The sequence below is a fragment of the Hyaena hyaena genome, unplaced genomic scaffold (genome assembly GCF_003009895.1).
Source record: "Hyaena hyaena isolate Hyena2069 unplaced genomic scaffold, ASM300989v1 scaffold_672, whole genome shotgun sequence".
Taxonomy (NCBI): domain Eukaryota; kingdom Metazoa; phylum Chordata; class Mammalia; order Carnivora; family Hyaenidae; genus Hyaena; species Hyaena hyaena.
In genome coordinates this window covers 967,250-975,119 of record NW_024081299.1, presented here as the reverse complement: position 1 = coordinate 975,119, position 7,870 = coordinate 967,250, and the positions used below count along the sequence as shown (strand labels likewise).

Below are 7,870 nucleotides of genomic sequence, written 5' to 3'. Positions count from 1 at the left end.
AAAAACTACAGAAATAGTGTTATAAGTGTTAGGAACTTTAAACTTACACATTGTCAGAATTGCTAATCAAGAAAAAATACAAAATTAATTAAAAAGAAAACTGGGACTGTGCTTTAAACATTAAAGTGTGAATTGGACTTCATAGGTAATAATCTAGATACCTGAATTTAAACCAAAGAACTTCCATGCTTATTTCCAAAATTTTAAGCATTTTGAACGACAGTCCTTTTTTCCTGATTATTGGGATAATTTTTGTAAATTCTCTACTATGTGAATGCACAACCTTAAAATCAGTAAGAAAATGGGGAAAAAAGCTAGTTGTATATTCAGGAAATAGTCTTTAAAATCACTGATTTAAAGCTTGCATTTATAATAATGATGCTTTTGTTATTTTAACATGAAACTAATTTTTATTTGAAAAAAATTGTTCAAGCTCTCATATAATCTAGAAAACTATTTCCTAAGTTAGATTTCCTAGTGTTTGGAATGTGGTAGATTCTGGTTGTTTTGTTGTGTCTTAGAATTTATACTGTATTGTAAAATAATTTCATGGGAGGCCTCACCAGTCTGGTGAGATCCTTTTCTGTAGGCAAAGCGAGAATTTTAATACTTGTCCATCAGCGTTCTGTTCTAACTGGCATCATTTTCGAAGCACCACCCTCCTTAAGATACACATACTCCACCATCCATATCCCAGCTAGACAGTGCCACTGGGTTAAGTCGTAGAAGCTTGTACACCTGAGACTACTTCATTCTCTTTCCTCACCATACTCGTTGTGCTTCATTCAGTAAAACACCGGTCTTCAAAATTCTTCAGAAAGTAAAGCAGGCATGAAGCTCTGAATGGATATATATTCCCAAACTACTTAGGGCAAGTGTCAGTTTCTCAAGCATATTCCCCTACCAGTGGCAGTTCCGGCGTGGGCCGAAGAGTTTCTGCAGCTTTTGAGACATCTAACCAGAAATGATCAATGACAATTCTCCCTTTGGTAAAAATCCTGTCTCTCTGAGAATGAGGTCCCCTCACTTATTTTGGTGAGCCATACCTCAGCACCTAACAGATTCATTTTCTCCCTCCAAAGTTCTCTGTTTTCTGCCTATATGGCTGAATTGGTGGGAAGTAAAGTTGAAACACTACCATCTGAACAAACAGGTGGAGTCCAGGGTAGGTTCAGGGTGGAAAGCTGGCAGCTTCATCTTTGTTTTAGCCTGTTTAGCCTGTTATTTATTATCTATTTTAAAAAAATTAATGTTTATTTTTGAGACAGAGAGACAGATCATGAATTGGGGAAGGACAGAGAGAGACAGGGAGACACAGAATCTGAACCAGGGTCCAGGCTCTGAGCTGCCAGCACAGAGCCTGATGTGGGGCTTGAACCCATGGACCATGAGATCATGACCTGAGCCAAAGTCAGACGCTAAACCAACTGAGCCACCCAGGCGCCCCAACTTTCATTTAATTTTAATGAAAGTTTAATTTAATTAATTTATTTTAATGAAATTTAATTAATTCATTCATTTTAATGAAAATTTAACTTTAAATTTACGTAGTTAATATAGCTTGTGGATACCACCAATGGGATTCTATAGGAAAAATCAGCTTATTTTATGAAGTGTTATATAAAGAAACATCTTAGAGAGAAAAAAAGTACACCCATTTTCATGGCAATTAGAGCCATGTGGAGACCTCTTTATAAGTTTGAAAGAACAAATAGAAAATACGAAAATGGCAGTTAAAGCTAAAAACATTTGATTACTTAGAAAGTTAGAAGCTGTGGGCCACAAAATTTCTGAATACAAAGAGGATAAAAGAAAGTAAAAGATTTTATAGCATGTAGATGATTAATGACTTTACAAGTGATTTTAGAGATATTATAAAACATTATGAAGGAACTTCTATCTCAGAATCTGAAAATTTTCAAGATGCAAGTGCATGAAATGTGAAATTTTCAATCACTTACAAAATACAAGGCAGTATGTTCTCTCTGAGTTGTCTGAGAAAACTTGCCTTTCTACTGTCAGGTAGAAAGTGCAAACTATGGAAAGGGGGATTCTGTTTTTCAATTAGCACATAAATCTGAAACTGATACTTAGAGTTCAGTACTTTTATTGAGATTACAGGTTTTGATTTCCTTCAGCACATAAATATAGCAAGGCATTAGTGGTAATAAATATATAATCACAATATAGCTGTTAAATTATTCTGTGTTTTTTGAACACTCTCTGAAAAATTATGTTAATATTATACATGTAACATTTCATAATTATGCTAAGATGTGTATAAAAATAACTTGTAAAGCTCTTATTTATCTAGTAGGGAATTTCAGCTTCTTTAGTAAAGTTACATTTATAATTTTTTTGCTTCATTTCACATTTAAGTAATTACCAATAAGTTTATTTTAGGATCTCTAAAAAATCATTTTGCTTTATGTTTAAAATTATAGACATAAATATCTGGGATGAATCTAGCTAATAGTGATATGTGAGGACTTTTGCTTTGTTTTCTAGAAATTATCCTCTAAGTATATTTATATTTAATATAATAAAATTTCTAATCATGAGCTTTGAAAGTTCACTAAAAGATACTGAAGATGAACAGCTAAATATTTTACCATACTTGAATATTTATGTGAGTATTTCATGTAGGAAAGGGTTTTCCTATAATACCAATGTTGTATATTTCACTACATACTATGTATGGAGAACTAGTTAGCAAGAGTTATGGAGTAAGTCCACCGTGATGTAATGTATCAATTACATTTTCCTTATGCAGCAGTATCTCCTTTTGTCCTTTGTTTAGACAGTGCTGTCATTTATGGGTATGTGTGTGGATGTGTGTGTCTGTGTGCCTGCATGACAAAATAATTCATTTGAAGGCTAGTGAAGGGAACATTAGTTGTATTTTCTGTCAATTCAACGAATATTTCCAATCTGAGTGTAAAGTAAGATGTTATAGGCAAAGCATTTTTTTTGCATTGTGTATGATAAGAATAAAAACTAAGTTATATATTAAATCATACACTTTCTTTGGGGTTTGTTCATCATGACATAATATATTCCAATAAGGTCATGCATGATCCTGATGAAGCCAGCTTTCTGGGAAGAATATTATCTCATTTGCTCTCTATATACAGAGTTTTGAATGCAAAGTTCTGGGTGGGCACATTTGGCCCACATGTACACTTTATATTATCTAAATGGATTTTATGTATTTATTTATTTAATATGTATTTTATTTTTGAGAGATAGAGTATGAGTGGGGGGGGGCAGAGAGAGAGACACACAGAATCGGAAGCAGGCTTCAGGTTCTCTGAGCTGTTGGCACAGAGCCCTAAGCGGGGCTTGAACTCATGAATGGTGAGGTTGTGACCTGAGCTGAAGTCAGACACTTAACCAACTGAGCCACCCAAGCACTCCTAAATAGATTTTTAAATTAAGAAAATTTTGTAGCTACTTTGGAATTAGTTGTATTATCTATTATATATGTATGCATACATATAATGTTATATATGTATAATACATATGTATATACATATAAGCATATGTTTATTATATATGTATGTATACATATACATATGAGAGTAATAAATGTCACATGTTGATAGTAAGTATAGAACAAACACCCATGAAACTACCACCAAACTTAAGAAGCAGAAGACTACAGATAATATTAACTCTCTATGTGTTCCTCCCTACCCCATCCTCACCTCCTCCCTCCCACAGGTACCACTCTCCTGAATTATGCAATTATTTTCCTACATTTTAGAAATATAGATTACCACAAGTGTGGAAAAGAAAACATAAAATATTTTTAGAAGTGATTAATACCCATATAGCATAGTAAAATCAGACAGAATTAGATCCATATCCTGTTTTTTCCCATTTATATCTGTATCTTTAACAGTTTTTAGTCTGAACTAAAAAGAAAAAAAAATCTAAAACAAAGGTATGAGAGGTATGGTTACTACTTTATAGAGTTTTTTGGTGGAGATTAAGTGAATAAGTATATCTCAAATTCTCAGTGCAATGCTTGGTGCATGCTGGATGCTCTTATCATTATCATCATTATTATTGTTGTTATCATTATTTTATGTTGTAGTATATTTATAACTCTTATTTATGATTTAATAACTGTTTAGTCAGTCAACATGGGTCAGTCCAAAGCCTTGATTTAGTTCTCAAGTAATATTATTGCTGTCATACCTGTTACTCTTTTAATTAAAGTGTTTCTTCCACGATTATCAAAAAGAGAATCATGTAGCACATAATTCTACATCAGTTTTATAGTCAGTACCCTCCTGCTCCTATACATAGTCATAATAAACAGAATGCCAAGAACAGTTACATTGGAACAGACTCTATTCTTGTTTGTTTGGACAGAGCTCTATTCTGGTCCATACATACCACATCCTATCCAGTATCTGTTTAAAGTGAAACATGCTTGTGCTGACCTTTCATGACTTTTAAAACATTTCAGTAATTTACCATCTATTCCAAATCCCTCTTAACTACTTTCCTTTTACGATGGCCTGCCAGCGTGGGCTGCGTTTGCTCTAAATCTGTGAAGAAGGTAGCCCGGTCATCACTAAGAAGTACTACACTCTCCTGGGCAACAACTCCCACACCAGCAAGCACACGTGTGAGGAAATTGCCATTATTTCCACCCGGCAAGAAGCTTCTCAGCAAGATAGCAGTCTGTGTCACATATCTGATGAGGCGGTTGCATAGAGGCCCCGTGAGAGGCATTTCAGGCAAGCTGTAGGAGGAGGAGCGGGACAGGAGAGATAATTATGTTCCTGAAGTCTCAGCGCTGGATCAGGAGATCACTGAACTAGATCCTGACACTTAGGAAATGTTGAAACCCTTGGGCTTTGCCATTCTGTCCAAACTGCAGGTCACTCAGCCTACGGTTGGGATGAATTTGAAAACACGACGTGGAGCTGTTTGAATCTTTCTGCTGTGCTATAATGTCTTCAATAAACCTTGGACAACAAGAACAAGAGAAATCGGAATAGAGTCTCCTATTATTCTAAAATAATTTTCAGTTATAATATTTACATATTATAAGTTATAGCTATTTTAGGGGATTTCACTGTACACATTTAATGTATATGTTATGTAGAAAAATATTATTTTAACAATTTTCTATTCTCAGGTTGTTGCTTAGTAGTGCAGATGCCATGTTTCTTTCTGTTGTTTTTGTTACATGCATAATTTTAAAAGATACAGTGCTTTATAATGGCTTTGAAGAAATTATTGCCCTCAAGGATTCTACTATATTATTAATATGTTACTCAATAGGTACTTTTTGAACATTCATACTAAAATAGGCAGTATCATTTCCTCTATCATTTTCCTCTATCTCTTTGCATTTGTTTCATAAGAAAATCTGAGGGTGTGAATAAACTCTTATAAATAAAATCTATTTTCAAATTAAGACAAAACAAAAGAAGCAAATTTAAGATGATTTTCTAATGATAATAAGGTTCTAACTGTACTAGTAACAACTGTTAGGAAGATACATATTTATCTAATGTATTTATAATATATGTATTATATTTGTTTATATTATGGAGATATTATAAAATATTCATGGCAGGGGTATTTTCTGAGTTTAAAAGTAATGTAAGGACTCCCAAAGAAGTGTCAGTAGATTTTCATCATAAAATATCACAACTTCTCCATATAAGAAAACCACAATTAAAAAATAGCTATGGATCAAATTATTAAAATAAATTAAACTGTGTTTAATTTAACTGTGTTTAGTTTAAATGCCTCAGACAAATAGATAAGAAAATAGTAATGTGATAGTAGATAAGTGAACACACTTTGAATTGACAATTCAGAAAAGAATAATTATAATACTAGCCACAAATATTCAAAACTCTTTGAACATGAAGCAGCTGATAAAATTACATTTTAACAGAAATGTTTCATTTCTGACTCCCCAATACAATCCTGTAGGGTAGCTGTGAACTTTGGGGTTCAAGATATATTTGTACATTTTTGCGGTCACATCTCAGGAGCTCTTTAAAAATTTAGACTGTACGACATAACAAAATCTAACTTTTTCTCCTCTATGTGTGCCCGTTGCCCTTTATGATCCTTTCATGCTCTGCTTTTCAGTGGTGTCCTTAAGAAGGTCTTATTCTTGGATTTCAGTGTAACCTTACCATCTCTGCTATTAATTAACCTTTCTTCTTCTGAACTGGTTACACATTCAGTGTGCATGTTTGTCTTTCTTTGTTCTATTGAGCTGTCTGTGAAATGAGGAACCAAGGCTCTCTCAGCAAAAGGGCACCAACTCTTTTTACAGCCTCCTCCTTGGTTCATGGATTCTCAGCGGTCAGTTTGAGACCATAATTGTATTCGTCTGTCACCATGGCCTATTCTCAGGGGCCTGCCCTCAATTCCTTATCCCCTTACCGAATTCTAAATACCATTTCCAGTCCCTTTACCATTTAAGTTTTCAACTAAACAACTTCAAGATACAATTCTAAGGAGAGAACTGGTGGGGGGAGGGTTAGTTGAAAACTAGCTTCTGTTGTATGAGCATTCAAACAACCCAGTGGCCAAACTGCAGAAATTTCTCTATCCTTCCATAACATATTTCTGAAAGAAGGGTGATGTGACACAGATATCTCACAAGCCTACCAAGTCTGATTTAAATGGATGTTACAGGATTTGGTTACTGTTTTTCAGTCAGAGTAACCACAGTGGCACTTGATTATTTAGTGCATACTAAAATAAGCTTAACTTTCTACAGAAAAACATTGCTGTTGCCATTTGTCTAAAAAGTACTGCTGTGTTCTATGTTAGTTTTAAAGAAACAATCATGATATTTAAATATAGGAGGTTCTTAAAAGTGATACAGATCGAGTTTTCTTCTAAACATAGTTTGGGTAACAGATAAAGGATAAGCCTTATATTTATTTCATATGACATTGGGTCAAGGTAACTATGCCCTCAAACTACATTTATAGCACTTGTGTGGAAGAATGATCAACCTGACCTGACCAGGCAAACCTGACATTAGGAACAAGTAAGGCAACTTTGTTTATAGCAGCTTCTCCATCAGTTAGACAATGTCAGTCATGGAAGTTATCTTCATGCTTTAATGGAAAGCAGAACAATGGGTAGGAATTTGACTCTAAAAGAATCTTCAGAGATGGAAGACCCTTCACCACTCAATAAGCAAACTGGTGGGAACAGGTATCAACAACTGTAGCATTAACCTTCAGAATGGACTCCTGACAGTCATGGATCATTCTCTGATATGCAATTTCAAAGTCCGCATCTAGTTCCTTGGAATTTAGTAGTGTGGCTTTCTGTCTTAAAGAGCCTGTAGAAACTTTCTGACCAGAAGATGAGTTACTAAACAAGGATTAGAGAAATTTAGCTCATGTTGAAAGACAGAACATAATTGAGTGATGATCTTGAACTGAGTCAATTTGAGAGGTCTTTTAATGAGACTCTCAAAGGCTGGGCTTTTCGTATAATAATAATAACAACAAAAACAAGCAATTCAAATAGGCTGTTTTTTCCCCTTAAGGAATATTTATAACAATTCACCAAAACTATACTTTGTTGAAAAGGTTTTGTTTTGTGTTTGTTTGTTTGTTTGTTTGTTTATTTTTTGCCATTTTTTCTTTCCCTATATGTCAGGCAAATCTTTCTCTGCTGAGAGGTTGAATAAGTGGTTACACCACTATACTTTTGTCTTTGTTACCTCTGACTTCTGATCTCTGAATTGGAATCCCAAGTCTAACTTGATTTTCAGAGTGCCACCAAGAAAGGACATCAGAAATTGATGGAGTAAACTGACATACAGATTTTTTCTTACCTTAGGGTTGTATCAGTTTTACTCTGG

The 7,870-nt window shown here is 34.2% G+C and overlaps 1 pseudogene; it reads left to right on the top strand.

Moving 5' to 3' along the window:
• Window positions 1-1,101: 1,101 nt before the first annotated feature.
• LOC120220084 lies at window positions 1,102-4,948 on the top strand (annotated as a pseudogene).
• Window positions 4,949-7,870: the final 2,922 nt, after the last annotated feature.